The sequence below is a fragment of the Cervus elaphus genome, chromosome 7 (assembly GCF_910594005.1).
Source record: "Cervus elaphus chromosome 7, mCerEla1.1, whole genome shotgun sequence".
Lineage (NCBI taxonomy): Eukaryota > Metazoa > Chordata > Mammalia > Artiodactyla > Cervidae > Cervus > Cervus elaphus.
In genome coordinates this window covers 49,075,693-49,090,249 of record NC_057821.1, presented here as the reverse complement: position 1 = coordinate 49,090,249, position 14,557 = coordinate 49,075,693, and the positions used below count along the sequence as shown (strand labels likewise).

Sequence of the window (14,557 nt, the reverse complement as noted above, 5' to 3'; positions counted from 1 at the left end):
GACGCAGAGATCTCGGGGCGCCCCCCCTGGGCCCCGCTGGGCCTGCTCTCCGGACCAGGTTCCTGCCGGCTGTTCTGCCGTGTGATGGGACAGCCGCCTTACGGCCCCTGTAGCTGCAGACGCCAGGCCCCTGATGAGGACACGGCAGGCTGGCTGTTTCTTCTTGCAAACACGGACGGCGCCCTGAACATCTTTGCAGAGTGAACCTTCGCTGACCGGCAGCTGGAGGAGAGCCACACGGGCTGGCTCCCGAGCGTTCTCCGTCCAGTCCTCACGGTGACAGCGACGGTGGTGAGGCTGCTGGCGACAGCTGTGAAGCCCTCAGTAGCTCCCATTTATTGCCCTGTTTGGCTGAAGGCCTGGCAGATCATCAAGGCCTCTCTGGCTTTTTACTTATTGCAGGCCGGAGGCCGGCTGAGTGGTTCGCGCGCATCGTAACACTTCCTCTCCCCACTGTCCCGCCCTGTCACCATCTCACTTGAGAAACAAGCTTTCAGAGAGGTGAAGACTCGTCCGAGGCCGGGCGGCCAGCAGTGGCAGAGCCCGAGCTGGTACCGGGTCCGCCTGCGTGACGCTGGCACTCGGCTGCGCCCCTGACGGATTGGACCATCCGTGCCCGCGGCGGGCTGCCTGCGGGGCCCCCGGGGCAGGGGTGGAAGGAGCGGGGGATTGCCTAAGTCAGCCCCGCCAGCAGGGAGGACGGAGCCGGGAGGCGGGTTGTCTATTGATTGACTGAAATTGGATTTGTTGACACAAACTGCCAGCGTTTCACCGTGATGAAAGGATTGCCCACCAGCCTCATAACAAGCCCAGATTTCCCTGAGGGCTGCCCGAGCTGCTGGTGCGGTTCTTTGTCAGGAGAAGAAAGCAATTAGGAGGACGGGGGAGGTTATTAGGCCTTATTGCTTCGCTCAGCTCCTGCGTCCACGGCGGGGAGGAGGGGGCGCGGATTTCGGGCCCGCCGGGCTACGTGCTGTGGGTTCTGTTCTCACCGCATCCGCCGCGTGCAGCCGGTCGGGGGACGAACAGCTCGCGGAGGCTGACTCCAAAGCAGGTAGAGAAGGCGCACACAGACCGGGTCGCCCAAAGAAACCAGCAGGTGGAACCAGCGCTTGCCGGCTTTAAAAATAGCATCGTTGTGTTCTAAACACAAACCCGTGAAGCCACAGCACGCACACGCGTCTCTACTGTGCGTTCTGCATCCCGCTCCACGTTCTGTCACGTGAACACTGCTCAGACTGGCATAGTTTAAAAGACGTATTTAAGGAAGAGGGCCCGCTCCACGCGTCTGCAGAGGGGCGTCTGCAGAGGAGGCAGTGCTTCCATGCGGGGCGGGGGCTCACCGCATCGCTTTAGCGACAGTTACTGGGATCTCAGAGATGCCCGGGAGCGTGGGTGAGCAGCGGGGTGGTGGACCATTAGGGATACTGCCGCCTGAAGTTTGTGTAAGTGTTACACCCAACAGAGCACTTTCACTGACACTGCTTTACTTTTTGTTGTTGTGATAAAGTAGACATAATATCTTCCATCTTAATCCTTTTTAAGCGTACACATCTGCGCCTTTGAGCACATCCTTATTGTTCTGCAACCATCGCCACCATCCATCCGCAAATATTTGTCCTCTCGAACTGAAACCCAGTCCGCATTCAGCACTTCGCTCCTGTTCCCCTAATCCCAGCCCAGGCAACAACTGTTCTTTCTGCCTCTATGAGCTTGACTGTCTAGGCAACTCAGTAATATTGGCCTTTTACTGATTGGCCTACTGCACTAAGCATGTCTTTGGTTTCATCCACTTTGTAGCATGTTCCAGAATTTTCAAAACTGAGCAATGTACCATAGTACACATAGACCACGTTTTGTTTATCCATCATCAGCGGGTTCTTTCCACCTTTTGGCTATTGAATAATGCTGCTTTAAACACAGGTATACAACAGGTTAGATCCCTACTTTTACTTCCTTTGTGTCTATACCCAGAAGGGAAATTGTTGAATCCTATGGTGACTCTGTTTTAATTTTTTGAAGGACTGCTGTACCATTTCCCACAGCCTGCACCATTTTGCATTCCTGCCACCACTGCCCAAGGGTTTACCCTCTGAACATCCTCACCAACGCCTGCTACTTTCTGTCTTTTCTGATAATAGCCATCCTGGTGGATGTGAGTGGTAACTCATGGTGATCTTGATTTGCATTTTCCTGATGATGAGTGACGTCGAGCATCTTCTCTTGTACTTGCTGGTTATTGTCATATCTTCTTTGGAGAAATGTTTATTCTAGCCCTTTGCCCATTTTAAAAAAAAATTGTTTTAGTCATGTTGCTTTATTTTTATTCTTACAGTGGCTGGGGCTAGAGTTATGGATAAACCCCATTTTACAGAGAGGAAAATGATCACAGGTGTCTTAAAACTTGCCTGCAGTTTCCCAGGAGGTTGGCTGTCAGCTCTGTGACTTTCAGAGCCTCTTTCTCTCGGCCTCTGGAACTGCTTATCAGGCTAGAGCATCCAAGGCTGGAAAAGAGTAGCTGCTGGCCACACCTGCGGGGGCTGACAGGTGCCATATTCAAGGTAAGGAGGAACCAGGCAGGTGAGAGAGCAGGAAGATCAAAAGCAAGTGACGTGTGTCGTCTATCGTACCCACACCCACATCCGCGCAGGCCATCAACAAATGCATGCAAAGTACTAGACCCTGTTCCAGGCTGACACGTGGGAGGTGAGCGGGAGAAGAAGGCATTGCCTCCGTGGTATTTATATCCTCCAACCGCCCTCACGTGGCTGTGGAGCCCTTAACACGTTGGTCATCGCCGCGAGAAGCGCTGTCAATGCACCAGAGACCAAAAATGGAAAGGACTTCATGAATACTTTTCCCTATTGGTTACGTGTTGAAACGATAACATTCTGGGTGTCTTGGGCTCGATAAAATATATCACTGAAGTTGATCTCACCTGCTTCCTTCTGCCCTTTGACGTGTGGCGACTATTAACTGGAAGATTACGTATGAGGCTCACGTTGTAGTTCTACTGAACAGCGCTGTTCCAGCCAAAGCCAGGGGCAGCAAGTAAAGAAGCAAATAAACAGATATTGGCACGTCAGGAAGTGAAGGATGGAGTGGGTGACGCAAGCTGGGGTGGGGCGGAGGTGCTCTTCTCGGGGGGCAGGCGCTCTGCGGAGATGCTGTCTGGGCAGAGACCCGAAGGCAGGGCTCAGGGCAGGTGCTCTTGGAGGAGCAGCAGGGCCGTGTGGCAGGGGTGGGGTGAGCCCAGGGTCGGGAGGGAGACTGGAGAGGCCGGTGGGCAAGGTCCTCCCCCAGCCTTGAAGGGTGACTGACAGCGGACCCAGGGAAGATTGACAGCAGGGACAGAGTCCCCACGAGGTGCTGAGCCAGCCAGACCTGGGGGACACCAGGGGCTGCTGCTTTGGGATGGAGGGGACCCGTGATGGGGCCAGAATTCATGTCTGCTGCTGAGTCTGAAACCTCATTTTGCTGACAAAGGTTCATCTAGTCAAAGATATGGTTTTTTAGTAGTCATGTACGGATGGGAGAGTTGGACCATAAAGAAGGCTGAGCACTGGAGAATTGATGCTTTTGAACTGTGGTGTTGGAGAAGGCTCCTGAGAGTCCCTTGGACTGCAAGGAGATCCAACCAGTCCCTCCTAAAGGAGATCACCTCTGAATATTCACTGGAAGGACTAATGTTGAAGCTGAAACTCCAATACTTTGGCCACCTGATGTGAAGAGCTGACTCATCAGAAAAGACCCTGATTCTGGGAAAGATTGAAGGCAGGAGGAGAAGGGGACGACAGAGGATGAGATGGTTGGATGGCATCACCGACTCAAAGGACACGAGTTTGAGCAAACGCCAGGACATAGTGAAGGACAGGGAAGCCTGGCGTGCTGCTTTCCATGGGGTCACAAAGAGTCAGATGTGACTGAGCCAGTGAACAACAAAAACTTGAGTCTGAGTTTTGCTGCGGTGTTTGAATGGATACGTGTGGTTCGTGTTTGGAGACAGAGGTCTGGAGCCTGGACGAGTCGCTGAGACTGAAAAGACATGGCAGTAGAGGTCACCTTGAAGGACACCCTTGAACCCATGAGCACAGATGGGGTCATGAGTGGTCCTTGGGGGATGATAACTGTTCAAGTCCAGTTTGAGTCGTGGCTCTGCTGCCTCCCGCTGCCGAGCGCCTCTTCATCTGGGGATGGACCACAGGCCCGTGGGTCCTGGCAAGGCACCTCTCTCTTCCTTTGTCTCAACATGGGTTGGCCCTAGGGCGACCTGGCCAGGGGTGGTGGTCCTCTGCTGGCCCGAGCCTGGCCCTAAGAGGTGCGGGAGCAGCTGCCTCATCTCTTGGTGCCCCAAGCCCTTCATAGGGACTCGCCTGGCCTGAGGTCGTCATGTTGGGAGGAAGCCTCCCCACCCCGTGAAGGGGCTGGATGGGGGGACAGAGAGAGAGGCCCAAACAGCCCCCTGCCTTTGAGTCGTTCCCACTGAGGTCCCGGAGCACAGACTGTCGGTCTTTGCCTTTTGTGACCTAAGTTTATGACGTACAGAAGGGCGAGGTGTAAGAATAATAAGCTGTCGGTTTAAGCTACTAAGTTTTAGAGTAGTTTATTCAGCAATAGATAAACAGAACAATAGATAAAATAGGAGAATAATACTTACTTGGTTGTTGGGAGGGCGATGTGAAATTAGAAGCACAATTTTTGGCTTTGGATTGGTGCTAAATAAACTTCCCTTTTCTTTCCATTGTACAGGTTATGCTATAAAGTCAACAACCTGTCTTGACTTAGTTCAGCCTTGCAGAATGGCAGAGAAGAAACTGAAGTCATATTTCATGTCATACATACCTTGTTTAAACGTGTGGGAATATTAATCATGAAATTATAGTAGACAGTCGCTCAGTCGTGTTCAAACCTTTTGACCTCAGGGACTGCAGCCTGCCAGGCTCCTCTGTTCATGGGATTTCCCAGTCAAGAATACTGGCGTGGGCACCCATTCCCTTCTCCGGGGGATCTTTCTGATGCAGGGATCGCACCCAGGTCACCTGTGTTGCAGGCAGAGTCTTTACCATCCGAGCCACCAGCGAAGCCTGATGTTCCCTCCGTTCAGTTGCATCTCTCACCTTGGTTACACTGGTTTCGAGTCGCATTTTACTTTTCTTGTGTTGACACCTGTGTTGAAGGTGCCAGATATCCCCAGGGAGCTCTTGGACGACCGAACCTGTCAGTCGGACTGCTCAATCGATGTGACTATTTTCTTCTTTTTAATAGGTCAGACTTGTCTTTATTTTGAGTTTTCATTTTTTATCACAATATAGTTGATTTACAATGTTTCTTTATTTCAGGTGTACAGCTAAGTGATTCAGTTATTGTTGTTCAGTCGCTCAGTCGTGTCCGACTCTTTGCGACCCCGTGGACTGCTGCATGCCAGGCTTCGGTTATACGTATATATCTGTATCTAGATGTAATCCTTTCTTTTTCATATTCTTCTCCATTACAGGTTATTACAAAATACCGAGTAGAGCTCCCTGTGCTGTATGGTAGGTTCTTGTTGGCCGTATCTATTACGAAAGAGATTGTAGAGTGTGTATGTTAACAACAAACTCCTAATTTGTGTCTCCCCCATCCTTCCCCTTTGATGACCATAAGTGTGTTTACTACGTCTGTGAGTTTATTTCTGTTTTGTAAATGAGTTCTTTTATATAATTTTTTAGATTCCTTGTGTAAGTGATATCATACAATATCTGTGTTTCTCTCTCTGACTTCACTTCGTATGATAACTGTTGGGTCCATACATGTTGCTGCAAATGACATTCTTTTTTAAAATTCTTTTTTATGGCTGAGTAGTAGTCCGTTTTGAATAAATTTGTATATATATATATGCCTATTTTAATATTTTTGCCTTTTCTGACCCCACATATATTTTTGCTCATAATTATTTAATATGTGAAGTGAAAGTCACTCAGTCATGTCCGACTCTTTCTGACCCCGTGGACTATACAGTCCATGGAATTCTCCAGGCCAGAATACTGGAGTGGGTAGATGTTCCCTTCTCCAGGGGATCTTCCCAACCCAGGGATCGAACCCAGGTCTCCCACCTTGCAGGCAGATTCTTTACCAGCTGAGCCACAAGGAAGCCCAAGAACACTGCAGTGGGTAGTCTATCCCTTCTCCAGGGGATCATCCCAACCCAGGGATCGAACTGGGGTCTCCTGCATTGCAGATGGATTCTTTACCAACTGAGCTATCAGGGAAGCATGATAAAAAACTTCAATTTGATTTAATTCTTTATTAAAGGGAATCCACTGTGCTTCGCCCAGGTTGAGTCTTTAACGAGAGCAATTATAGAGAAGATTATGGCTGAGAAGAGCAGGTTTGCTTTGCTTCTTCAGGAGGAAGCTCTGTGCAAAGACAGGAGAGGAAGTGCAGCTCCCAAAAGTTAACCTGCCCCTGAGAGCAGACAGAATTGACCAGGAGGCCGCTGACCAGGCAGCCTGTGAGCTCACGAGGGTCTGTGAGCGCAAGGCTTCTGTTTACATGCTCTTTAGTCGTGAGAGCAGAGACAGTCAAAAAAGATTTAGCAAGGTCAAATTAAGAAGAGATCATTTTGGTGGTTATAAACCTGTATTTGTTTTTTTATTCTATTTTTATTGTTTGATTTATTTATGGCCAATAAATTAATTTTTAAATTACTGATGCTGGAAAAGATTGAGGGCAAGAGGAGAAGGGGGTGACAGAGGATGAGATGGTTGGATGGCACCAACGACTCAATGGACATGAGTTTGAGTAAGCTCCGGGAGTTGGTGATGGACAGGGAGGCCTGGTGGGCTGCAGTCAGTGGAGCTACAAAGAGTTGGACACAACCTAACAACTGAACAACACCCGAGAGTTCAGTAGTTGAGACTCTGCTTTTCTATTGCAGCGGGCACAGGTTTGGGAACTAAGAGCTCACGTGAGAAGTGATGTGGCCCTCCCCCAAAAAAATTTTAAAAAGTAAAGGAAATGCTTTTTATATTTCACCACTTAGTGTGATGTATGCATGTATTTTTATAGACTAAAAAATCATTCTGAAGAAATTTTCTATGTTAACAGTGAAAAATAAAATGCTATGAGTCTTTCTTAAAAATCATGAGCAATTGTTATTAATTAATTTCTAACTTACATCTGCTTTAAAAGATTCAAAAGATTATCTGGATTCTTCCCCTTTTCTGTCCTTGGAAGCCTGGAATACTGTTTTCAAAATTAGATAAGTAATGCTCGCACTCATGCATTCATTCATCCATTCACCCATCAAAACTCTATTGAACGTCTACAAACTCTGAGATACTAAGATAAGAAATAGATCAGCAATTTATAGAGATTTACCAACAGCACATCATGATTCCTTTGGGTTTTGGCATTGCTTTTCAGAGCCAAGGAGTTAGCCAAAGAAATGATATTCTAAGTGGCCCTGGGATCATAGGAGATAAAACAGATTACTGTACTGTGGAGAGATCTCTAGCAGACACCAAGGAATAATGAAACTGGGGAGCCAAGACCTTATTCCTGGAGGCGTAGGCACTTAGCTTCCAGAAGACACCCGAGGCCATTTGTTTGAGCCAAATGACGCTCCTTTGGACAGCTATCCAATCGTTGCTTATATAATTCCAGCCAAGGATGAAAAATTCCATAGATCATCACTGTCAGCTGTAGTTGTTAGGATGATTTTTCTTAAACCAAGGTGAAATTTCCTGGTGGCACTCTTTTCCAGTGATCTCACTCTGCCCCGTGCTTCCACCGGATGTTTGCCTTTCTTCACGGGTCCTCAGCCTAGGAGGGTCCAGGTGTGATGCCTCCTGGAGATTTCTCCAATCCACACTCACCACCCCCAGGTCCTCCATCAGCTCCTTACAAGGACTCTTTCCTAACTGCCCAGCACTCTTCCTTTGGCCACACCACATTTGTCACCGTCTCCCCTCGGCCTTAGTGCCAGCATCACATGGCATTCTCCACGAGCCGATCATGGTCAGTGTCAGGGGACGATGACATCCTCCAGCCTCGTCACCTCCACCTGTTCCACCTTCCCCACCGTCATTCTCTGAATCAACCCTTGCTTGTCTTTCAACACCCGGGGAACCTTGGAGAGACTCGTAGGTGTTCTTAGGAGTGAAGGTGGCCCAGAAGACCATACATCCATTTCTCCAGAGGGAGGCTGGACTGTGTGAACAGGGACACCCCCAGCCCTGCGCTCAGGAGAACAGTTCTTTTTAAAATTTTTGTTTATTTTTAATTGCGCTGGGTCTTCATTGTCGTGCGAGGGCGTCTCATTGCACGGCTTCTGCTGTTGCAGAGAATGGACTCTAGGCACATGGGCCACAGTAGCTGTGTTTCGCGGGCTTAGTTGCTCTGCAGCATGTGGGATCTTCCCTGGACGAGGGATCGAACCCATCCAGGGTTCAATCATTCCCTGGACTGGCAGACAGGTTCCTAACCACTCTACTCCCGGGGAAGTCCTGACCGCAGTTCTTTCTGTGCTAAGACATTAAGAGGCTTCCCTCCCAGGCAAGAAGACACTGTGTGGGACATGAACACTAAACAAAATAACTCTTAATAATAAATAGACAAATGAGCGTGTGTTTGCTGTGACTTTCGCCATTCCCTGTGAAATGCAAAACATTCATGGTGTCAGAATGTGGTACTGGAGGAGCTGCGGGGCCCTGTTGAATGTTGTCGCACGTTATCCGGGTTCTTCGTCAGGAGTGGTCACCTTACAGCCTCCCTGGAACAGTGTTTAGTTTCCTATTTGGCAACAAGCTTCGTTCTCATCAGTCCCTCCGTTAGTCACTCACCCCCCAGCTGGTGGCCTGTCCTCTGATCAGATGTGAGCATCCGATAGCACCCAGGTAGCATCCAGGTAGCAGAAGACCCCAGAAACCCAGGCTCAGCCCTGAGGTCCCAGCTCCCACTGTGGTCTCTGGTCCCCCTGCCTCCCACTATGGGTTTCTGTGCCTCAACCCTCCTTAACTTCCAACGGCTGAAGAAGAATAAAAGGTACACAGACAACCACAGGAAACAGTAGTTTATTAACCTGGACCGATCCAGAAAGGGCTATAAAATGAACACCCTAGCCTATGGAGGGTCATAAATAACAAAGATAATTTTCCCATGTTTTATGCAAGTATAATTTTTGGTGGTAAACAGTAAGATGATATATATGTGTACTTCCTATCCCAAACTGTACACAATTAGCATTTAGAAGATTGTAATTATAGCTTGGCTGGGCTTTTGGTAGGTGCTAAAATTGATTTCTTGGCTGAATTATTTTGCAATAGACTTAAACCACTAATTGTACACCTAAACGAAATTGAGTGTGAACAAATCGAATAACTTTTATTTTACCTTGGATAATAATTTATTGATGCAAATAAAACTCCTTAATTAAATCTGGCATAGCCAGGCCTGTGGAGGCCCACATAAAGGCATTCTGTCACCCAGCTTTAGTGGTGATTTTAATTTTAGAATAATGCTCTGCTATTCTTAGAGAGAATTGTGTATCTATTAAGGACTGCAGAGGTAGTGAGTTGTCTGAAATCAGTGCCTCTTTGAATTTCAGATGGATTTAGGACAGATCTTTCTGGGAGAAGTGCTGATTTATAAATTAGAATTAAATATAGCCAAAACTGAAACTTAGGTTACTATTTCTGAAAATAGCCTCTTATTTCAGAAGTTTTCAAAGTCTCTCAAAAAAGAGAAGAAATGGGTCAATTGTGGAGACACACTTTTATTCTGATCAATACATGCTAGAGACTTGATCAAAGAGAAACCATTAATACAAGCGCATTAGTTTCCTAAGACTGCCATTACAAAGGACTGCGCTTCAGATGGCTTTAAAAAAGAAATGTATTATGTCACAGTTCTGGAGCCTAGAAATTCAAAATCAAGGTATGAGCAGGTGCCTCCTCTAGCTTCCTGCGGCTGTCGCGTTCCTTGGCGTCCCTGGACTTGTAGCTGAATGACTTCCATCTCTGCCTCCATCGTCGGACGGCTCCTCCCGGTGTGTCTCTGTCTCCACGTGGGATAGGACGGCACCCGTCATCCTGGAGTACGATGTGGTCCTCCCACTACACTGCTATGTGACTCCGTCTTCACTAACTACCTGTGTCCAAATAAAGTCACATTCTCACGTACTAGGGGTTCAGACTCCAACACAGATTTTTTGGAGGGGGACATAATTTAACCTTTAATAATAAGAAAAAATTATCATTGCTCAGTTCTATGTATCTACTCGGGGAGGCAAACAGAAATTTAATGAACAACTCACCGCAAATAAGAATTGCTTGATATGTATATTCTCAGCCTCTTTTAATTCCCATTAATCACAACCCGATCGAATATAAAAACTGTTAACTCTAATACCCTGAGGGATGTAAAAGGACATGATGAAATGAAGGCAACTTCTTCCTGTTTCCCTTGAGACTACGAGAAGAAGAATGAGGATTCACCGGCAGTAGGAGAGACTTAAAGCAATATCCACTTGTGTCAAAATGGTAGAGCCTCATGGTAACTGGGAAGCTGCCCCAGTCCCCTTCTCTGGGGGGGTGTTGGTAACACGGACGGTTCTTCCCTGCCAGAGATGGGTGGACTGGAGACATTTTTGGAAGAAAGAGGTGGATTGGCTCAGGTTTTCAAACTGTTTCCCAGAGCCTTGAAGTTGCACAAGGCACATATGTGGGGCTCGTCCATGCCAACCCCTTGACTCTGTAGATGAGAAAAGGAACTCACTCTGTCTTGTGACTCTCCAGACATTGAGTATATTTGAGTTCATCAGGCTATTAGAGAGGAAACAAAGGCTGTTTCCTCTCTAATCTTTGGTTTGTAACTAATCTCTCACCCACTGGTGGTGTCTTGATACTGTCTTTTGTGATCCAGAGAGCCAGCTTCTCCTATGTGGCTACAGTGATATTTTCCTTATAGGCGTGTGCGTGTGCGTGTGTGTGTGTGTGTGCGTGCGTACATGTGTGCACAGACATTGTGAGCATATGTTCTCACAGCACAGGACCTTCTGGAAGGGTCTCCCCTCAACATTGTCCCTAGGGCCGCCCCTGACAGAGCCTCAGGGTTGACAGCGGTCCACTGCCAGCCAGCACTACAATGGGAACCGATCCTCCCACGAAGCAGGAGCAAGCTGTGTTTCCCCGCCTTCTCCAGTGAGTTGTAGCAGCCCTCCCCCGCCGCCCGCATAGTTATAAAGCTGAGAGAAGTGTCAGGACAACGCAGGGAGGTGACGTGGACCCTGGCACCCCTTGTGTCCTCTGGACTTGCTCGGGACTGATCCTAAATGTACTGTTTCTATCAGATGCCTGACTGACTTGGTGGATGTGATGATGTCCTGCTCATGATGAGCAGTTCCGGTCATATCATCACTTGATGTTACATTTTCAGCTTGATTTCTATTATCTATCATCACTTCAGGAGCTGGTTTTTATTTAAAATTTTTTTTCAAGTTCTTCCTAGTTTCTTTTAATTTTTTTAAAATTCAAAATCTATCTCTATTATTATTTTTTAAAATGTCTTAATTTTTAAAATTAACTAATTATTATTTTGTTGTTGCTGCACCACACAGTATGCAGAATCTGAGTTCCCCGACTAGGAACTGACCTGTGCACACACACCCACACCCACTCCCTCACCCCCCCCCCCCCACCTTCCCACGCCGCCCCCCGCCTTGGGAGCATGGAGTTTTAACCACTGAACTGCCAGGGAAGTCCAGGAGCTGTTTTGTTTTTTGGTTTTTTTTAACTTTCACTCAGTAAGTTTAATGACAACGCTCAATTCAGTGGAGTACAAAACAGGATAACACACCTTTGGGTAACTGACAAGTCCTTCATTCTATATTGTCCTTTTAGGGTTTTATTTTTATACCAGTACTGTGATGTGCTTAAGATACAGATCAGTAAATAAAGGTATTAAAGATACCAGTACAGAAAATACATTCAGTAAATTAAAGCAAAGACCAAAGCTCTGGAACAAGACGAGCCTTAGCCAAAGCTGTTTGGATATACCCAGGGAGCTACTCTTTTGAGCCTCATTCCAGGTCTCTGGTCTCAGCGACCATATTTAATACGCACATCAGCCAAGAAAGGCCAACAAAAGGTTTTTTTTTAAAAGGTAAGCAAATGTAGACTTATTTTGTAATACACAAAGTGTTAATTTCAGTAGATCCATTAAAACAGAAAATCTGAGAAAGATCATCAATCAAATTGTCACTCAATCCAAATTAATGTTAGACATCTGTTTTACAGCACTCCTTTAAAATCTATATAAAGTTCAAGTTTTTCAGCAGTTTCTTAAACTTTATAGGAAACTCTCTACAATCTCAAATGCTTATTAACATAAGCATACATGAAATACCTTTATAATAGAAACAGTTGTTCAAATGTTACTAAGGTACTATCTATGGTCCTAAAATAGGCCACTTCCATCTAATAATTATGGATCATCATAATAGCTACATAAATGTATCATGATAAACAGAACCGCCGGAGCCATACTTGAGGCTCCAGTAGTCATGCATTTGAGGTGAGCACAAGACATCACTTCTGAAGCCTCCACAGTGTGGGCGGTCGAAGGACGACCTTTAGGATCTTCATCAGTGCACGAGGAGAAGAGCTCAGTTACTCTCTGGTACGTTTCATCCAGTTCTTCCATATCAATAGGCGGCCTTGTTCCCAAAGCTGCATAGTATGCGTCATCATCAAAGTCACTTTCATCAAAAGTTTTATCATCGTCATTATCTTCTGGAAGATTGATGTGTGGAATAGATAAAGTCATCATTTCCCACCGAGTAAGGCCAAAGGCAAATACGTCTGCCTTGTTGGTAATAATACCATCCTCATCCAGAGCTTCCTTGGGTCTCCAAGGCTCAGCACCAATGGAACAGGTCTCAGGGGAAGTCACAGTCAAATTTTCATCCAATGGTAGAGAGACTCCTACATCACAGGTTTTAATTGTTTCAAAGTCACCTTTAATAACAACATTTGAAGACTTTATATCTCCACAGAGCAGTTTCTTATCTTGGTGTAGATGCTTTAACCCTCTTGCCATGTTCAAAGCAACTTTTAAAATTGTGGCTGCTGGAAAAGGATCTTGGCTGTCTTTATTTCGTTCTTCTATTAAGTTTGGAGAAGGAGATGGTGGCCCACTCCAGTATTCTTGCCGGGAAAATCCCATGGACGGCAGAGCCTTGGTGGGCTGCCGTCCATGGGGTTGCAAAGAGTCAGACATGACTGTTCAATTTCAATTTCTATTAAGTCATTCAGAGACTTTTCACCTCCATATTCCATAGCAAGACACAGACAACCATCACCAGCTTCAGTGAAAGCTATAATGTTTGGATGATTGAGGCTTTTCAAATGCTTAGCTTCATCAGTTAGTCTCTTTAGATACATACTCTGATAAACATCATTACATCTAGGATTAATCTTTTTCACAGCCCAAGGAGAATGAGACAAACCTCTTAGAGATCTTTTCATAAGGTAGGCATTTACTCCAGTACCAAAGCCAAGCTTTTGCATAAATGGAGAGGTAGGAATATTTATACATGGAGTTAAACATAATGCAGATTTCCTTTTTTCAGATCATCTGCTTGGTGTCTTGAAATTATTGGTTTCTTCCATTGTAGTAATCGCTCAAGCTCTGGAGCCATGAGGTGAGACGATGAGATGTCCAGGGAAAGGCTGTTTTGAAAACTGGTCCTGAGTGGCCCCGAACACTCCATGGCTGCCTGGGGCTCCCACCTGCCAACACACGGACTCAGCCACTGTCGTGAATACGCTGGGCTTTTCCCAGGAACTGGTTTTTAAATAGGAGTGTTTTCACAGTAAATTGTCTCTGAGATGGAATGGCCATGACCTCGGTCTAGAACCCACGATATTCTGTACTGCCGATCTCCTACCGGGGCTTGTCTAAGATCCCTGACAGCATCTTATTCTGCTCTGGATATGTCTAGCACCGATGGATCTGATAAGTTATGTGGCCTCAGTAGCAGGGTAGGCTGCACTGAAACCTAGGATTTCTGGAGAGCCCCTCATACTGTGGGCCTCACTCAAGCCCAGCACTCAAGACATAGTATCAAGTGCAATATAGGCTGCCCCCCAAATCCAAAGTGTCCCCAAGCCATGGGCCATTTTATACGGGGTAGTCATTTACCTTAGAGGGCATCCCCGTAAGAGGCACCGACCTCCTAGATCTTCATCAGTATGGCAGGACTTGGGAAGCTTAAAGAGTTGTTACGTTCTGACACACGTTGTTTTTCTCTAGCCTCCAAAGCCCTGCCCACTTCCTGTCTGCCCTTCCGTTAGCATGATGCCAGAAGCACGGTAGACCGCATGGTGTTCTGGGGACTGTCAAGATGACAGAGAGCAGGAGAATGCGTGTGCCCTCAGGGGAAAGCAGTGAACCCGCACTTCTGTCCTTTTGATGCAATGCTGCCGCTTTCGGCTGTCTCTCCTAAGAAGGTTTTAAAAGAACTCGCTGCCAGATGGATAGTCGCAACCCCAGTACCAAAGGCTGTGTTGATCTGTTC

At 46.8% G+C, this 14,557-nt stretch overlaps 1 pseudogene; it reads right to left on the bottom strand.

Moving 5' to 3' along the window:
• Positions 1–389: 389 nt before the first annotated feature.
• On the bottom strand, positions 390–13,649 carry LOC122696843 (annotated as a pseudogene).
• Positions 13,650–14,557: the final 908 nt, after the last annotated feature.